Here is a 21776-nt window from a genome sequence, read left to right on the forward strand (position 1 = left end):
CCGCATTCACGGATCATCCTTTCCAAGCAATCATGCTTACCTTACACATAACATACTGTTAGTTTTCTTCAAATGCATACTTAAGTACATACTTACCTTTGCTTCTACCCTTAGATCTTGATCGAGTCTCGGATTGTACGGGTTCCTTGTCACAAGAGCACACATGTTTGAGTTCAAGTATTTACCTCCTCATACTTGATTTCCCTCAAACCAGGGCTCTGATACCAACTTGTAAGACCCTAACACGCTTTAACTGAAAAGACGCAGCGGAAATACGTACCATAAAATTTCTTTCATTATAAACTTTTTGACTTACTTGAAAGTTCATTTTAAAATAACTCTTTTACAATATATGCATCCTTCGTACTCATTTAATAAAATAAAAGCATAACTTATGTTTATCAAATTACATACTCAAGCATTACCGTACAATCTATCTTGTGACTCGGTCTTTAATCGCTACTCCTCGTGATGATAATCTGTGATTCGTACAACCTGTACCCACCACATACATTCGCAACATTAGCATACATTATATACAAACAAGATTCTCAATCATGTAGTCTCGTTACGTTCTATCCACATATACTTCCCATCCCGTTATCTTTCTAGATTTAATCATTCCATCCGGGTGTCTAATCCTTGGCGAAACTCTAATAATGTACCTGCATTACATTTCATTCTCGAGGCACACTGTTAATAAGGTCAATACTTAAATGTATTGAAACCACGTATACGATACATACATAACTACGTACATACATACATACATACCTTTACTTGCATACATACGCATCTACTTACATACATACATGATTACGTCTTCACATACGTACTCACATACATGTCACATTCACTTATTGTAAGTTGAGCCTTATCTATAAACATATCAACATAAATCAATGCAATTACAAACAAACATAACCGACTAACTTCCAACAAACATGATGAACATTCCATTAACACGGTGAACATTCAGCAACATAATGAACATTCTATTAACACGGTGAACATTCAGCAACATAATGAACATTCCATTAACATGGTGAACATTCAGCAACATAATGAACATTCTATTAACACGATGAACATTCAGCAACATAATGAACATTCTATTAACACGGTGAACATTCAGCAACATAATGAACATTCCATTAACACGATGAACATTCAGCAACATAATGAACATTCTATTAACACGATGAACATTCAGCAACATAATGAACAATCCATTAACACGGTGAACATTCAGCAACATAGTGAACATTCTATTAACACGATGAACATTCAGCAACATAATGAACATTCTATTAACACGATGAACATTCAGCAACATAATGAACATTCCATTAACACGGTGAACATTCAGCAACATAATGAACATTCTATTAACACGGTGAACATTCAGCAACATAATGAACATTCTATTAACACGGCGAACATTCAACAACAAAATGCACATTCCCTTAACACGATGAACATTCAGCAACATAATGCACATTCAATTAACACAATGAACATTCAGCAACATAATGCACATTCCATTAACACAATGAACATTCAGCAACATCATGCACATTCCATTAACATGATGAAACTATCATCTTAATTTACATTAAGGATGTCACACCCCGACCACGTAAAACATCAAATCGTGGCGGAAACGTCGGGGAGTGTTGTAACTGAATTATTGTTCCACAACCAAGGTAATCAAAATAATATTTTATTCATAACCAAAGGGTGGAATACATTGTTTGAAACAAGAACCAACACGTTACATTGTCTTAAAAAGAAAACAAAAGTACATCACATAGCTAATCTAAGTCTAGATCTGTTTTATGTCACTAAGGCCCGAGTCCACCCTAGCGTGTCACGATCAACATCCTAAGCAACAGCTCCTGAAAACACATGTGAAAATATGTACGTCAGCATAAAAATGCCTGTGAGATACATAGGTTTTGTGAAAATAGGATTCATGACTTAGGTTTAAGAAAATGTTTAATGAAAACTTGTCATGAATCTAGTTTAAGTGTTTGCTTATAAAATGTTTGAAAAGCGATAACAAATCAGTTAATATGTATGTATAAAAGAATGATGTATGGTTAAAAGAATAACCAAGTAAAAATAAGTTGTATGAAATAAATTGTTTTGTAAAACAAAGTCTTGTGAAAATATGTTATTTGCAAAAATGTATAAGTCCAAAATTGAATGATTTAAATAACGGTATGTCATGTAATATAATACAAGCAATTATATATAGGAAGTACCAGCGGCGTATCCACCATGCTTGTAGCATACTACACGCATATCGTTACTTAAGTCACTTAAACAAACCAACCATCAAATGTTCTTGTCTAAACCATTGTCAATGTTTAAAACCCAAAATGTAGTCATGTAGTTAAGTGTTAACAAAAGTTATGTATGGTAAGTAACAAAATGAGAACACTTATCCATAAGTAAAAAAAAAGGAACAAAACAAGGTATTTTGAATAAATCAAAAAGTTATGTTTTGCCAAGTAAAAGCTTGTTTTATTGATACAAACATTTATGTGGTAAGTTAACGCATTACATTCAAGCCTTGAGACAGCAGGATAACCTTAGAGTAAAGGTTATCAAAGTAAAATGTTCACGGATTCAGTCATTCCTTTCATCCAAACCAACCCAGGATGTCAGGAACGGGATTTGTCAAGTCCTATGGTACCATTACTTACTACCGAGCGGCGTAGCTAATGTTAATGAATGTAGTAAAGAACCGTTTATACAAACCAAATGTCATACCAAATGTAGACAAGTTATGTGAAAACAATGTACTAAGTATGCTAAGTAAACATACAAAGCAAAAAAAAAGTCATGTAAATCAATGTGCTAGTATGCTCAGTCAACATACATAGCAGAAAATGTAATGTAAAACAATGTGCTAATATGCCAAGTAAACATATATAGCAAAGCAATGTAATGTAAATCAATGTGCTAGCATGCTAAGTAAACATACATAGCAAAACATAATGAAATCATGTACTAATAGTGTACTCAAGAACATAGCAAGCATAAGTTGTGAAAACAAGAAAGCACGAAAGTAACAAGTAGGCACATGTGTTTCACCCCAAAATGTTTGGAAAACAGTAAAAGAGGGGTCTATGTACTCACTTGAGATTGCTTAGAAGTCGTAGGATAACCACCAAGCAATGCTAGAAGATCACGGAATCAAACGGCACCTATATAGGTATCTACATTAATAAACGGACCTATCGGAGGATCGGGTAGTACGAGGATTCGTAAACCAAATAAGTATGGGAACTTATGTCATATGGTTTGACAAAGCCTACATACTAAAACGAAACTTATCCTAAGTGCTTTTGACCCGTTACGACCCGCTTAGGTAACTTATGCTACTTTAACGCGCCGTTCGCGTAAAACGCGTTCGGAAAGCCTAACTAGTCCTATGACAAGTAAGATATGCCTTAACATGCTTAATATTGTTTCTAAATCAGTTTAGATGTCAAAAATTATGTTACATAGGCTTAAAATGAATTTTGGCGCAAAAAGGGCATTTTGGTAATTTACCTAAGGCATAAGAACTACTTATCATACAACTACTTAAACGTCGTGACCATAAGGTATAACCTCGGAAGGTTATTCCCTATACAATTATGGTCACCTAAAATGTTTGGTTGGATCCAAAAGATCGACCAAATGGGTCGGGTTCGTAAGCATAAGCGATTGATTAGATCGCTTACCTTTACGACCCTAAACAAGCACAAATCTAAAAGCGACGAGCTAAACATGCTAGAACATGTTTAGTAAAGTTAGAAAACAGGTTTGGTATTAAAACAAACGGTTTTAATACCCTAGAGTAGTTTGGTTACAAAATACGTGAGAAAACGCATTTTGGCCGAAACTACGACTCGTCACTAAGCCTAGATAACGTGGTAATCAGTAGGTATAGTCACTAGGGATTATAACCATCGTGATTAGGCTCACGTTAGGAAGTTCAAACGAACTTCGCGTTGACCATAAACTGGTCAAAGCAGAAAGTCAAACACAGTTTGACTTTAACGCTAAAACGAACGAAAAACGCGAAAGAATACTTACAGAAGGTCCCCGCAAGATTGATTTCCGAGTATTTCTCAGGTATGAAGTGTTTATAACTCCAACTTAGAGAAAATCTCAGAATCAAGTGGGTTTGAATGAAGTTGGGGTTGGGTATTTATAGGAAACATGGAACCGTTAAGATCGTTTCTTGTTCCCCAAGCGTTAAATCTGAGCCGTACACCTCGTACCCACTGGTTTACAAAACCATTGGCACCCAAAACCAGCCCATAGTTTAGGAGAAACCATGTGCATAAGTGTGTAACAGCTGGAAATGGCTGGAAAGCATTTCTGCTGATCTGGGAGGGGCTTACGGACCGTAAGCAACCCCATACGGTCCGTAAGGGACCTGCAGACCAGCTAACTTTCAGTTTTGGAAGATTTGACCCCTGTGCGCGTATGGACGTGTTTTGGCACTTCTAAAACCCGTCAAACCCATTTTTAAGCTCTAAAATGAAGTTAAAGTATAGGGGACTTGAAATATGCTCAAAAATATGCCGGATGTTAGTTCGTTTGGCCGTACGATTGCGTTGTTCGGTTAATTACGACGGAAGTCGTAACGGACGCAAAAACGGTCCAAATTGCGCGACGAATGGATTTTTGACAAGCAAATCACTAAAACATAATATTTTAATGATTACATAAATTTTTGGATGTCCGGATGTATTCAGAACGTAAGTTATGCGCGGAAATGCAAACTTATGCACTTTTTGACACTTTTAGTCCCTGAATGACCCAAAAGTTTATTTTAGTACACCAAACCCCTCAAAGCCTATTTCTAAGCTATGTAAAGAATATTTAAGGTGTGTTTAACTTATGATCATGTTTCTTGAATTTTCGTTACAGTTCAGATTGGCATACTTTCGCAGTTTGTCAATTTTAGTCCCTGTAAGCGAATTAACTAGATTTTGCCATACCAAAGCCTTCGAAACTTATTTCTAAGTTATGTAAAGGTTATTTAAGGTATGTTAAGCATAAATTGATGTTCCGGAGTATTTGTCGTGTTTAACTGATTACGTTTACGCACCAGTTTGTGTATAATTCTCTAGAAAGCGATATAGAGTTTGAAATCGAATAAAAGTTAAAACATGAAAAACATCAAACATAAACAAACAAACATAGGGATCAAATAACTTTATTTCATTGATAACTGAACTGTTTACAATGATTACAAGCACAGATGTCACAGTCTCCCCTACTTGTGGAAATTTCGTCCCGAAATTTGTTTAGAGGAAACTCGTGAGAATAGATGTGGATACTTCGCCTTCATTTGATCTTCACGTTCCCAAGTAAACTTAGGTCCACGTTTAGATTCCCAGCGAACTTTAACCAACGGAATGCGCTTGCGTTTAAGCCATTTGACTTCACGATCCATAATTTCCACAGGTTTCTCAACAAAATGTAGTGTTTTATCAATACGGATTTCGTCAAGTGGTATGTGGAGGTTCTCATCAGCTAAACACTTTTTGAGATTGGATACGTGGAAAGTTGGATGAACATTTCCAAGTTCGGGAGGTAATGCAAGTCTGTAGGCTACCTTACCGATTCTTTCGACGATCTTGAATGGTCCAACGTATCTAGGTGCAAGTTTTCCTTTCTTTCCAAATCTGATCACACCTTTCCAAGGTGAGACCTTAAGTAATACACGATCACCGACTTGGAATTCTAAGGGCTTGCGTCGTCGGTCCGCGTAACTCTTTTGACGGCTTCGTGCTGCCTGTAAGTTATCACGAACTTTCTTAACCTTGTCAGTTGTCTTTAGAATGAGGTCAGGTCCAGTAAGCTGAGCCTCACCGATCTCATTCAAGCAGACCGGTGAACGACATTTTCGACCATAGAGAGCCTCGAAAGGAGCCATGTTGATGTTGGAGTGATAACTATTGTTGTAGGAGAATTCAATCAATGGAAGATGTGAATCCCAACTACCACCAAAATCGATCACACAAGCTCTAAGCATATCCTCCAAAGTCTGGATTGTTCTTTCAGTTTGGCCATCTGTTTGTGGATGATAGGCTGTGCTCAGATTGAGTTGGGTCCCCATAGCAGATTGCATGGTTCTCCAAAATCGAGAAGAGAAGCGAGCATCCCTATCAGAAATAATGTTCAAAGGAACACCATGTCGAGATACAATTTCATCCACGTAGATTTTGGCCAGATCTTCAGCAGATAGATTCTCACGGATCGGCAGGAAATGCGCTGACTTAGTAAGACGATCAACAACTACCCAGATGGCATCATGACCTTTCTTAGTGCGCGGAAGTTTAGTAATGAGATCCATAGCAATGTTTTCCCATTTCCAAACTGGGATCTCAGGTTGCTCCAAAAGACCATAAGGATGTTGGTGTTTAGCCTTAACCTTGAGACACGTAAGGCATTTAGAAACGTACAAGGCAATGTCTTTCTTCATACCAGGCCACCAATACTGAGTACGAAGATCCTTATACATTTTGTCTGAGCCAGGATGAATAGAATAACGAGACTTATGGGCCTCATCCATAAGCAAAGTGCGAAGATCATCTTGGCTTGGGACCCACAAACGGTCCATGAAATAATACGATCCATCTTCCTTCAGCACAAGATCAGGCTTAATGTGATAGGGTAATTCCTTACCCATTAAGTCTTGTGAAACACAAGCCTATTGAGCCTGAGTAATGCGTGCTTGGATATCAGATCGAGCTTGAATAGCATATTGAACACGAGCACAATGAAGCACAGTACGTTCCTTACGACTTAATGCGTCAGCCACAACATTCGCTTTACCAGGATGGTAGCGAATTTCGCAATCATAGTCGTTTAGGAGTTCGACCCAACGTCTTTGCCTCATGTTGAGTTCTTTCTGGTTGAAGATATGCTGAAGACTTTTGTGGTCAGTGAAAACCACACATTTTGTGCCATACAAATAGTGTCTCCAGATTTTGAGAGCGAAGACAACTGCACCCAACTCAAGATCATGAGTGGTGTAGTTTCTCTCATGTACCTTCAATTGCCTTGATGCGTAGGCTATAACTTTGTTCCTTTGCATCAGAACACAGCCAAGACCCAATTTCGATGCATCACAGTAAACAACAAAATCATCATTGCCCTCAGGCAAAGTCAGAATAGGTGCATCACAAAGCTTCTGCTTCAAGGTCTGAAATGCTTCTTCTTGTTTAAAACCCCATTCAAAGGGTTTGTTCTTCTGAGTTAGAGCAGTTAGAGGAACTGAAATCTTTGAGAAGTTCTTGATGAAGCGGCGGTAATAACCCGCAAGACCAAGAAAAGAACGAACCTCAGTAGGAGTAGTAGGCGTATCCCAATCCTTAATCGCACTGATCTTGGAGGGATCTACATGAATACCTTGTTCGTTGACAATATGCCCCAAAAATTGAACTTCCTTAAGCCAAAATTCACACTTGGAGAATTTGGCAAAAAGTTCTTTCTTCAGGAGTTCCAGAGTAAGACGAAGATGGCGCTCGTGATCAGCTCGCGTCTTAGAGTAAATCAAGATGTCATCAATGAAAACGATGATGAACTTATCCAAATAAGGCTTGCAGACCCTATTCATTAAGTCCATGAAAACAGCAGGAGCATTGGTCAAACCGAATGGCATGACTGTGAACTCATAATGCCCATATCGAGTGCGGAATGTTGTTTTGGGAATATCCTCTTCATGCACACGAAGTTGATGATACCCAGAACGAAGATCGACCTTCGAAAAGCAAGTAGCACCCTGTAACTGGTCAAAGAGATCATCAATGCGAGGTAGGGGATATCGATTCTTGATGGTAAGCTTATTCAGCTCACGATAATCGATACACATTCTGAAGGATCCATCCTTCTTCTTGACAAAAAGAACGGGAGCACCCCAAGGAGAAAAGCTAGGACGGATAAAACCTTTGTCAGAAAGCTCTTGAAGCTGCTTAGACAACTCTTGCATCTCAGACGGTGCAAGACGATATGGAGCTCTGGCAATAGGATTTGCACCAGGTACAAGATCAATACGGAACTCGACTTGGCATGCTGGAGGTAGACCAGGCAACTCTTCAGGAAACAGCTCCGGATAATCCCCAACAACAGGGATATCTTGAATAGACTTACCTTGGTCTTTATCTGCTGTAACATGTGCCAAGAAGGCCACATAGTTCTTTCGCAGATACTTCCGAGCTTGAAAACAAGACATAAGCTTGAGGCTACTAACAGGTTTCTCACCATGAACCTGTAGGATCTCACCTGACGAAAGTGGCACACGAACGGTCTTCTCAAAACACACTACCTCTGCGCGATGCTTGGCTAACCAATCCATACCCACAATAATGTCGAAGCTTCCAAGTTGCATAGGCGTGAGGTCAATAGGAAAAAGGTGGTCGTTAAGGTTCAGCTGGCAGTTGCGAAGAACAGAATCAAGAACAATGGGTTCACCACTCGCAACTTCTACTATCAAAGGCTTACCTAGTTTCGTTCTAGACACGTGAAGCAAGGGCTCAAAAGATAACGACACAAAACTCTTATCGGCCCCTGAATCAAAAAGAACAGACGCAGGTTGATTATTAACAAAGAACGTACCGTTCACCACCTCGTTGTCGGCTTGCGCCTCAACAGCATTCATGTTAAAAGCTCGTCCACGAGCCTGAGCTTGAACCGGGTTCGCATTTATCAACCTTGGACACTGGTTACGATAGTGGGTCAGATCCCCACAGTTGTAACAGGAACCTGGTGGGAAGTGAGGTCGTGCTGCTTGACCTTGTTGCTGAGCAACCTGTTGAGCCGGGTTCTGAGCTGCCCGATTCAAATTAGCAGGAATACGGCAGGTGGCAGCAAGATGACCAGGTCTTCCGCAGTTAGTGCATTGACGGCACTGGTGGTGTGGTTGATGATGTCCGTTACACTTGTTGCACAAAGGTGCATTGCCAAAGTATGGCTTCTTGGCAAGAGGTTGCGCAGGCTGATTTTGAGCAGCTTGAGCTTTAGTAGTAACGGCATAGTTCTGGGAAGCCTTCCGCTTCCTCGAACCCTTCGAAGAACCCGCATCACTCCCCTTCTTGCTTTTACCTTTCTTACTCTCCTTCTTCTCAGAATCCTGCTTCTTACCCTTCTTGTCACCCTTTCTATGCAACTTACCCTTTCGTATCTGTGACTCAGTCAGCGTTGCAGATAGTTCGATTGCCTGACGAACAGTGGTAGGTTTACTACCGGTAACGATGTCTTGCACAGAGTCAGGTAGACCATCGATGTATCTCTCGATAGCCTTGTCAAGTGGGGTAACCATCGTTGGGCATAACAAACTCAACTCTTCGAACCTGTCAGTATACGCCCGGTGCTCGCCACTAAACTGCTTTAGATCATCAAACTCCCTTTCCAGCGCTCGCAATTCATGACGAGGACAAAACTCACTCATCATGAGAGTCCTCAACTCAGCCCATGTCTGTGCTAAAGCAATTTCAGCACCACGATCTCTCATGACCCCGTTCCACCATGTCAACGCCCTCTTTTGAAAAACACTAGAAGCAAACTCGACTTTGCGATTATCAGGACACTGAACATGACGAAAAGTATTCTCAATGCTCTCAAACCATTGAAGGAGCCCAGTTGCCCCCTCAGTACCACTGAACTTGAGTGGTTTAGCCGAATTGAAGCTCTTGAAGTTACAAGGAGCGTTCTGATTGATGTTGGCTTGGTTAAACTGAGCAATAAGATTCGGGAACGCAGCAGCCATATGCTGTGCGATGATTTCTGCCAGTTCGGCATTGGGTAGCTGATTTTCGCGTCTAGGAGGCATGCTAAAAAGAGGAAAACATGAGAGGAAACGAGTGAGATGATTAGATGAAAAGAACGAGAGGAAACAAAATCAACAAGGCAAGGATGGTGGTCATTTGTCCGTATCACAAAGCAAACAAACGACACACAGTGACTAATCAAAGTAAATGGGTCCATAAATAATGCTTAGCGAAGACATGCTCGCCTGTAAGTGAACACTCACCCCAGGAGTTCCCAGGTAAGAGTGACTGGTCTGATTATGTGGATTTGTACGAACACTCTAGCCTTAGACAGAAAACCCAGGGTACAGGCATTCACTCTTCTAGTTTGCACGTGTTCACACTATTTAGAACCCAAAACTTTGACGAGATTTTGAAAACTTGGAAGGCACAAGGCCAAAAATCAAACTGGAAGGGTTCAAAATCATATAATAAATCATTTGAAAACAGAGGATTGTTTTTCAAAAATCGTTTTAGAAAACTGGGTTCTTGTTTTGTTGATCACCTAAGGATAGGTGAAGTGTATGTTTTAAGATCTAAACACAAGACAACTTGTGTTGGGGTCCTAGAAAGGTTATAGTCTAGGTCAAAGCATTACTAATAACCTAATTCCCTATAACCATTGGCTCTGATACCAACTCTTCTGTCACACCCCGACCACGTAAAACATCAAATCGTGGCGGAAACGTCGGGGATTGTTGTAACAGAATTATTGTTCCACAACCAAGGTAATCAAAATAATATTTTATTCATAACCAAAGGGTGGAATACATTGTTTGAAACAAGAACCAACACGTTACATTGTCTTAAAAAGAAAACAAAAGTACATCACATAGCTAATCTAAGTCTAGATCTGTTTTATGTCACTAAGGCCCGAGTCCACCCTAGCGTGTCACGATCAACATCCTAAGCAACAGCTCCTGAAAACACATGTGAAAATAGGTACGTCAGCATAAAAATGCCTGTGAGATACATAGGTTTTGTGAAAATAGGATTCATGACTTAGGTTTAAGAAAATGTTTAATGAAAACTTGTCATGAATCCAGTTTAAGTGTTTGCTTATAAAATGTTTGAAAAGCGATAACAAATCAGTTAATATGTATGTATAAAAGAATGATGTATGGTTAAAAGAATAACCAAGTAAAAATAAGTTGTATGAAATAAATTGTTTTGTAAAACAAAGTCTTGTGAAAATATGTTATTTGCAAAAATGTATAAGTCCAAAATTGAATGATTTAAATAACGGTATGTCATGTAATATAATACAAGCACTTATATATAGGAAGTACCAGCGGCGTATCCACCATGCTTGTAGCATACTACACGCATATCGTTACTTAAGTCACTTAAACAAACCAACCATCAAATGTTCTTGTCTAAACCATTGTCAATGTTTAAAACCCAAAATGTAGTCATGTAGTTAAGTGTTAACAAAAGTTATGTATGGTAAGTAACAAAATGAGAATACTTATCCATAAGGAAAAAAAAAGGAACAAAACAAAGTATTTTGAATAAATCAAAAAGTTATGTTTTGCCAAGTAAAAGCTCGTTTTATTGATACAAACATTTATGTGGTAAGTTAACGCATTACATTCAAGCCTTGAGACAGCAGGATAACCTTAGAGTAAAGGTTATCAAAGTAAAATGTTCACGGATTCAGTCATTCCTTTCATCCAAACCAACCCAGGATGTCAGGAACGGGATTTGTCAAGTCCTATGGTACCATTACTTACTACCGAGCGGCGTAGCTAATGTTAATGAATGTAGTAAAGAACCGTTTATACAAACCAAATGTCATACCAAATGTAAACAAGTTATGTGAAAACAATGTACTAAGTATGCTAAGTAAACATACAAAGCAAAAAAAAAAAAGTCATGTAAATCAATGTGCTAGTATGCTCAGTCAACATACATAGCAGAAAATGTAATGTAAAACAATGTGCTAATATGCCAAGTAAACATATGTAGCAAAGCAATGTAATGTAAATCAATGTGCTAGCATGCTAAGTAAACATACATAGCAAAACATAATGAAATCATGTACTAATTGTGTACTCAAGAACATAGCAAGCATAAGTTGTGAAAACAAGAAAGCACGAAAGTAACAAGTAGGCACATGTGTTTCACCCCAAAATGTTTGGAAAACAGTAAAAGAGGGGTCTATGTACTCACTTGAGATTGCTTAGAAGTCGTAGGATAACCACCAAGCAATGCTAGAAGATCACGGAATCAAACGACACCTATATAGGAATATACATTAACAAACGGACCTATCGGAGGATCGGGTAGTACGAAACTTATCCTAAGTGCTTTTGACCCGTTACGACCCGCTTAGGTAACTTATGCTACTTTAACGCGCCGTTCGCGTAAAACGCGTTCGGAAAGCCTAACTAGTCCTATGACAAGTAAGATATGCCTTAACATGCTTAATATTGTTGCTAAATCAGTTTAGATGTCAAAAATTATGTTACATAGGCTTAAAATGAATTTTGGCGCAAAAAGGGCATTTTGGTAATTTACCTAAGGCATAAGAACTACTTATCATACAACTACTTAAACGTCGTGACCATAAGGTATAACCTCGGAAGGTTATTCCCAATACAATTATGGTCACCTAAAATGTTTGGTTGGATCCAAAAGATCGACCAAATGGGTCGGGTTCGTAAGCATAAGCGATTGATTAGATCGCTTACCTTTACGACCCTAAACAAGCACAAATCTAAAAGCGACGAGCTAAACATGCTAGAACATGTTTAGTAAAGTTAGAAAACAGGTTTGGTATTAAAACAAACGGTTTTAATACCCTAGAGTAGTTTGGTTACAAAATACGTGAGAAAACGCATTTTGGCCGAAACTACGACTCGTCACTGAGCCTAGATAACGTGGTAATCAGTAGGTATAGTCACTAGGGACTATAACCATCGTGATTACGCTCACGTTAGGAAGTTCAAACGAACTCCGCGTTGACCATAAACTGGTCAAAGCAGAAAGTCAAACACAGTTTGACTTTAACGCTAAAACGAACGAAAAACGCGAAAGAATACTTACAGAAGGTCCCCGCAAGATTGATTTCCGAGTATTTCTCAGGTATGAAGTGTTTATAACTCCAACTTAGAGAAAATCTCAGAATCAAGTGGGTTTGAATGAAGTTGGGGTTGGGTATTTATAGGAAACATGGAACCGTTAAGATCGTTTCTTGTTCCCCAAGCATTAAATCTGAGCCGTACACCTCGTACCCACTGGTTTACAAAACCATTGGCACCCAAAACCAGCCCATAGTTTAGGAGAAACCATGTGCATAAGTGTGTAACAGCTGGAAATGGCTGGAAAGCATTTCTGCTGATCTGGGAGGGGCTTACGGACCGTAAGCAACCCCATACGGTCCGTAAGGGACCTGCAGACCAGCTAACTTTCAGTTTTGGCAGATTTGACCCCTGTGCGCGTATGGACGTGTTTTGGCACTTCTAAAACCCGTCAAACCCATTTTTAAGCTCTAAAATGAAGTTAAAGTATAGGGGACTTGAAATATGCTCAAAAATATGCCGGATGTTAGTTCGTTTGGCCGTACGATTGCGTTGTTCGGTTAATTACGACGGAAGTCATAACAGACGCAAAAACGGTCCAAATTGCGCGACGAATGGATTTTTGACAAGCAAATCACTAAAACATAATATTTTAATGATTACATAAATTTTTGGATGTCCGGATGTATTCAGAACGTAAGTTATGCGCGAAAATGCAAACTTATGCACTTTTTGACACTTTTAGTCCCTGAATGACCCAAAAGTTTATTTTAGCACACCGAACCCCTCAAAGCCTATTTCTAAGCTATGTAAAGGATATTTAAGGTGTGTTTAACTTATGATCATGTTCCAGAATGTTCGTTACAGTTCAGATTGGCATACTTTCGCAGTTTGTCAATTTTAGTCCCTGTAAGCGAATTAACTAGATTTTGCCATACCAAAGCCTTCGAAACTTATTTCTAAATTATGTAAAGGTTATTTAAGGTATGTTAAGCATAAATTGATGTTCCGGAGTATTTGTCGTGTTTAACTGATTACGTTTACGCACCAGTTTGTGTATAATTCTCAAGAAAGCGATATAGAGTTTGAAATCGAATAAAAGTTAAAACATGAAAAACATCAAACATAAACAAACAAACATAGGGATCAAATAACTTTATTTCATTGATAACTGAACTGTTTACAATGATTACAAGCACAGATGTCACAAAGGATAGACGAAGTTCATATGAACTTACCTTGGTACTTACCCTTACCTGTAAATTCTTACTTGGTTTCCCTATATACCACATACTAAACTTCATTTATAAATAAGAAGTGATTTCAGAAATCACTTACCTTAAGTGTTCGTATTCGCATCCGTTTCCTCGCCTCCTTTTGACCCGTTAACCTTCCACGCTTCCATCCATCTTGACATGATCCCTATACTTTCATGTCATCGCATTCACATTCTTGTTAGCGTACATGATTGTACATATTAACAGTCATATCAAATTCATGTTTCACATTTGACTTTCATTAGTCAATTCTAACAAGCATAAGGCATATTTCCACAAGTCAATCTTTCAAACTCATATAATTCATCATGTCATCACATATAACACATATGGATATAACACGCATCATATGACTTTCTATAATATTACAATTGTGACAAAAGTCTAACATTGCTACTTATGCACAGTTGACTTTCAAAAAGTCAACAATTTATCATATGAACTTTCGACTTAACCTCATACATCCATGTCATTATAGTAGACTATACTAATGACACTATATACATTTCATACTCACGATGCAATAAGCATACAACCACATGATCATCTAGTTATATGCACATACCAAACGTATTTAATTCCGTTCATTCTAGTAACATAATTCTACAACTAACACCTTGACCAATGCTTAACAACCCAACATCATTCTAACTTCATCCTGTTCTAATGATCTCATATGCTTCACATTTAGTGTACTTTTACTTATCAATTTTGATTAAGCAATTATTCAAACATGTAGTAAACATCATACCACTCCAACATAGAGTACAATATTCTAATGCATACTTTTACCAAATAACATGGCCAACCAAATCCTACATGAATTCCATCTAAAAATAGATTTCTCATGTATATTTATCATCAAATACATCATATCCCCATATTATACGATTTCATCCATTACTTGCATACCATTTCATCTATTAATCTCACCTAGGTATTTCATCAAACACTTGGTGTGCATGCCACAATTTATGCATAATGTACAAGTGTTTCATGCTTTACTTCCTACTTCATGCTTTCATTCATCAATTAACACAAAAACATCAACAAATTCATATCACATTCAATCTACCTAACAAGAACGCATTACATACAACGTAACACAACAAGATTTGAACAAGGATTGGACTTGGGTGATCATTTAAGTCATCTAAACCATCAAATTAACCCAAACCATGCATAATCTATGTTCTATATGATGATTCTAACACATACTCATGCTCAATTTCATACAAATTCACGGATTAAAACATAACCCGCTTCATAAAAGATCACCAATCTTAGTTTTAAAACATACCTTGTGATCTCCTTGCTAAGGTGATCATTAATTCATGTTCGGTTGTGAATTTGAGCTTCGATTCACCCTTTAATTTGAAGCTTCTTGAAGATCTAGGGTTTGAACCCCTTGTTTTTCTCCAGAACACTCCATGCACACACACATATGATGTGTGTGTTGTGTGTTTAATTCTTTGTTTTATAAAACCTTAGTTTCCCATGTTACAATTTAGCCCCTCGTGTTTGCCACTTAAACATAATTGGCACAAACTTTCGTCATTTAATAGTTTTGACTACCCATTTAACTAGGTTAAATAGCCTAGTAATTTATTTCATGATATGTCCTATAGGAACATACGACAAATATAAACATTCGGGTTTTGGGGTGTTACAAGTCTTCCACCCCTTAAATGAGGTTTCGTCCCCGAAACCTTTCTCATTTCCATTAAACACTAATTATCCTTTCCCCTTACCCCATCAACACGACCACTAGCCCATCTCAGTGACAATCTTCTATTTTCAAGAACCCGTCCCGGAGTTCTTATTAGTATCGCTTTCACTAATAGCGTTAGCTTCTAACGCATTTCAGAGCTAATGGTTCATTCATCATTCTAATACTCGTATATCATGTGCAATGTACCATTTTGTTTACTTGAAACAATTCCAACATCCTATTAATAACATTCCTTTTTGTTTATTTCGATATTCATATCGTTTCATCGACTATACGATCTTACTTTGTAATTTATACATACTCATATATGCTTAACTCTAACTGGTACACCATAAAAATGGGTGACTATTCATTCTTGATTCATAAATTATTCAAATAATTGACTTCTTCCTAATAAATCAATACTTTCCTTATCATACTTTCACATATCATTTTCATTTCCTTGACCTGTCAACAACGGGCCAATACACATGCTCCTTCAATTTGTAATCAGACATACATTCCTAAGACCCGTTCTTAACGGATCTAATATCTTTATCTCATAAAAAAATTACATTCTCTACATGCACTATATAACATTTAACTTTTGTTTTGTTACCATAACAAAACTACTATTACATAATCCTACCTACATGCTTAACTCCAACGTTAACCTCATTCTACGTTTTCTACGGTTACTCGTACCTTGCATACCTTTACATTACTTTTAAATCATTTCGTTCATTTCACATTACTATTGCTTTCACTTCATGTTGTATTACTTAATATACACAACTAAGCGTGTCGTGCAAGTTAATCATACGAGAGTTTAATCAGTACTCAAAACTTTCACTCACAACTTTTGAGATTTACTTCTTAATGACATAGTTCTCTTCTTACATCAACTATTAAAAGTCATACATTCCATACCCTACCATACCTATTCCATTATTCATCTCGTAGGTCGCTTTTAAATTTACTAATCCATATCTATCCGGTATGAGTTAAAACTTTATACTTACTTTGATTTCATTCCGTGCTTCTGCGATCCGTAAACCAGATCGATTCGCTCCTTCGCGTGTACTAACCATACCAGGACAGCTCTAATTCATCCTTCTACTGAGCTTTTACTCGTGCACATTCATTCACCAATTCGTTTGGTTTCATCACATTGAGAGTTCTAGCATTGACATCTACAAAATTAGCGGTTAGCACTTTTCATTCAAACATTCATTATACTAGGTGATTACTCACCTATAATTCTTTTACAATTTCCTACGTACATGCTATAACATTTTCCACACTTCATTCCTTACATGCAATTATTTTATTTTGGTTACTTATTTTGTCGACCTTTGCAGTTTGACTTTTCAAGGTCAAACCGACATTTCTTACTTACCGTAGATGTAAAGAGGTACACATTCGTACGTCTTTCCCTTCATGTTTACCTACAAGGACATCCATTACATCATTTTGGTATTCTTAACAAAACTCACACTTCTCAACTCATACTTAAATTATTGTCCGGGTCGTAGCCCGTCATTTATTATGACTCCTAAGAGTCGATTTCTAACACATTTAACACATAACTTGTTCGAAACTTCTTCCTTTCGTTTTAAAATTTAGGTTTGCGTGCCAAGTATGATCATTCTTTCATTCAGTTACTTTATATTTACTTGCTTAGTCTGTAATTGCATACACATTCCAATCTTTTCATTTTTATCATTCATCATGTTTCGAACCCGTCGCGCGGTTTCTAACATATCATTCATACTTTTATTGGTTTCGAATCCGTCTCGCGGATTCTAACATATCATTCATACTTTCATTCCTTTCATGTTTCGAATCCGTCTCGCGGATTCTAACATATCATTCATACTTTCATTCCTTTCATGTTCCGAATCTGTCTTGCGGATTCTAACTTATCATTCATACTTTCATTCCTGAAAGTCTTACATTTCTCTTCACCCTCACGTCCACCTACTTCCTAATTCTAACTGACATACCTGTAACAATTATCACGGTCTCACGAATGTCATATGTTTCTTGTGTACTGGCCAGGTACACAATCCACATACTAGTTTCGTGTCTTCGTGTAAGCGCCACCTTATGTCCGAAGAAATAAGTTTCGGCACGTGTAACCTTCTCAACTCTTCATTACCATTCCATTATTATATTTCATTCAAAATTTTCTTTCACTTGCTAGATCATACCATTACGTGCGCCCACATGTTAAATTTACGTACCTGGGGTCACTCTTATTACATGCCTTGAGGTCGGTCCTAGACCGCATTCATGGATCATCCTTTCCAAGCAATCATGCTTACCTTACACATAACATACTGTTAGTTTTCTTCAAATGCATACTTAAGTACATACTTACCTTTGCTTCTACCCTTAGATCTTGATCGAGTCTCGGATTGTACGGGTTCCTTGTCACAAGAGCACACAGGTTTGAGTTCAAGTATTTACCTCCTCATACTTGATTTCCCTCAAACCAGGGCTCTGATACCAACTTGTAAGACCCTAACACGCTTTAACTGAAAAGACGCAGCGGAAATACGTACCATAAAATTTCTCTCATTATAACTTTTTGACTTACTTGAAAGTTCATTTTAAAATAACTCTTTTACAATATATGCATCCTTCGTACTCATTTAATAAAATAAAAGCATAACTTATGTTTATCAAATTACATACTCAAGCATTCCCGTACAATCTATCTTGTGACTCGGTCTTTAATCGCTACTCCTCGTGATGATAATCTGTGATTCGTTCAACCTGTACCCACCACATACATTCGCAACATTAGCATACATTATATACAAACAAGATTCTCAATCATGTAGTCTCGTTACGTTCTATCCACATATACTTCCCATCCCGTTATCTTTCTAGATTTAATCATTCCATCCGGGTGTCTAATCCTTGGCGAAACTCCAATAATGTACCTGCATTACATTTCATTCTCGAGGCACACTGTTAATAAGGTCAATACTTAAATGTATTGAAACCACGTATACAATACATACATAACTACGTACATACATACATACCTTTACTTGCATACATACGCATCTACTTACATACATACATGATTACGTCTTCACATACGTACTGACATACATGTCACATTCACTTATTGTAAGTTGAGCCTTATCTATAAACATATCAACATAAATCAATGCAATTACAAACAAACATAACCGACTAACTTCCAACAAACATGATGAACATTCCATTAACACGGTGAACATTCAGCAACATAATGAACATTCTGTTAACACGGTGAACATTCAGCAACACAATGAACATTCCATTAACATGGTGAACATTCAGCAACATAATGAACATTCTATTAACACGATGAACATTCAGCAACATAATGAACATTCTATTAACACGGTGAACATTCTATTAACACGATGAACATTCAGCAACATAATGAACATTCTATTAACACGATGAACATTCAGCAACATAATGAACATTCCATTAACACGGTGAACATTCAGCAACATAATGAACATTCTATTAACACGATGAACATTCAGCAACATAATGAACATTCTATTAACACGGTGAACATTCAGCAACATAATGAACATTCTATTAACACGGTGAACATTCAGCAACAAAATACACATTCCCTTAACACGATGAACATTCAGCAACATAATGCACATTCAATTAACACAATGAACTTTTAGCAACATAATGCACATTCCATTAACACAATGAACATTCAGCAACATCATGCACATTCCATTAACATGATGAAACTATCATCTTAATTTACATTAAGGATAGACGAAGTTCATATGAACTTACCTTGGTACTTACCCTTACCTGTAAATTCTTACTTGGTTTCCCTATATACCACATACTAAACTTCATTTATAAATAAGAAGTGATTTCAGAAATCACTTACCTTAAGTGTTCGTATTCGCATCCGTTTCTTCGCCTCCTTTTGACCCGTTAACCTTCCATGCTTCCATCCATCTTGACATGATCCCTATACTTTCATGTCATCGCATTCACATTCTTGTTAGCGTACATGATTGTACATATTAACAATCATATCAAATTCATGTTTCACATTTGACTTTCATTAGTCAATTCTAACAAGCATAAGGCATATTTCCACAAGTCAATCTTTCAAACTCATATAATTCATCATGTCATCGCATATAACACATATGGATATAACACGCATCATATGACTTTCTATAATATTACAATTGTGACAAAAGTCTAACATTGCTACTTATGCACAGTTGACTTTCAAAAAGTCAACAATTTATCATATGAACTTTCGACTTAACCTCATACATCCATGTCATTATAGTAGACTATACTAATGACACTATATACATTTCATACTCACGATGCAATATGTCACACCCCCAAAATCCACCTGCGGATAACACCCGCTTTGAGGACGTGACTGACCAGGATCCAGCCACCAATTATACTGAATAATTAAATTGATAACAAAAAGTAATACTTACTAACCATAAGATTAGCAAATATCCAGTTCAGAGTTTTAAGGTTTCAAGTTCAAACAGTAATAAGTAGCGGAAGCATAAGTAAGGCAGTTTAAACAAAGTTCATAGTTCAAAATAAGGTAATGCCCAACACAAGGGTGGACAGACACTACTCGTTCCCAAGCAGCTGCTCCTCAGTCACTGGTTACCTGCAAAGCATGCAGTAAGGGGTCAACAATAATGCTGAGTGAGTTCACTAGTTGTCCAGTTTTAATTACCAAAAACTTGTTTCACCAGTTAATTTATCCGTTTATACATGCCATGGGGAGCTACCCCAAAAGTTAGCGACTAAACTGTTTTTCCAATACCGAACACTAGGTAACCGTTTGCGTTTCCGCAGGATGCCCCGATGTCAATGTTCTATCATCATTGACGGATGCCTGAGTACATTAGTTCACGACCGATCCCATACCATGGCACGGTGTGAGGTTGGTAAAACCTAAATAGCGCTATCAACTAATAACCCGTTCGCCTGGCCCCGGCGACTAATCGGTATTATGTAGTAGGGACTTGAGTGATAGAGTTGCGTTTAGTGCCGTTTGGTTGCATTCCGTATAAACAGTAATTAACTAAAAGGTTTCCCAATAACAAGGGAAGGAAAAGTAAGTTTGTTCCCAGTAACTAGGGAAGGAATGTAAATGGTATCCCCTTTACAAGGGGATAGGGTTGTTTTCGTCTCGTGTCCCAAACCACCGGGACGCATGCTTTTAAGTTGTGAACTCACCTTGGGTTGCTCGGTAGATTATTTTACCCGGTCAAGTATGTTGGTCACCACGTCCTAGCATGGTTACCAAGTATGGGTCAAGTTGGGTACAAATAAACACATAGCGAACACGTACGGCAAACACATATAACAAACACGTATAACATGCGTAACAACAAACAGTTGGGTTATTGGGTCAGCCCTAAACATACAATCAGCAGTATCAACACATAACCTAGTCAACAGAAAGTCCAACAGTCAAAGCCCAATAACACCAAAATAGTCCAGTCGAGACAAGGATGGTTGTGACTCGCAACCGAGGTTACGACTCGCAACCGAGGTCTCGGTTCATCACGTTTTGGTTACGAGTCGCAACCAGAGGTTACGACTCGCAACTAGCGGTTCCGACTTAGCAGCAGTGGTTACGACTCGCAACCGGATTCGATACGCGTTGATTGCGACTCGCAACCGGGAGATCTCGACAAGACTTGATGTGATCTCGAGTCGCAACCAAAGGTTACGACTCGCAACCGTGATTACGTGCAGCAAATCTTCTAGAACCTGCAATGTACTGACCAATAGAATTGCATTTTCATGTAACAGTGTACTATGCCCACTAAACATGTTTTCTTGTCTGTTTTGTGCACAATTCGGATCAAACTTAGCATATTTGAAATATTTAAGCAACCTTCAA

General features: G+C 37.8%; 1 long non-coding RNA gene across 1 annotated transcript; it reads right to left on the reverse strand.

Moving 5' to 3' along the window:
* Positions 1-349: 349 nt before the first annotated feature.
* Positions 350-19849, reverse strand: LOC110917668. The gene is made up of 2 exons (XR_002580750.1): positions 19764-19849; positions 350-495 (listed from the first exon to the last, which is right to left on the reverse strand). It is a non-coding gene; the product is annotated as an uncharacterized LOC110917668 (long non-coding RNA).
* Between the last annotated feature and the right edge of the window lie 1927 nt (positions 19850-21776).

This window comes from Helianthus annuus, chromosome 16 (assembly GCF_002127325.2).
Source record: "Helianthus annuus cultivar XRQ/B chromosome 16, HanXRQr2.0-SUNRISE, whole genome shotgun sequence".
Taxonomy (NCBI): Eukaryota; Viridiplantae; Streptophyta; class Magnoliopsida; order Asterales; family Asteraceae; genus Helianthus; species Helianthus annuus.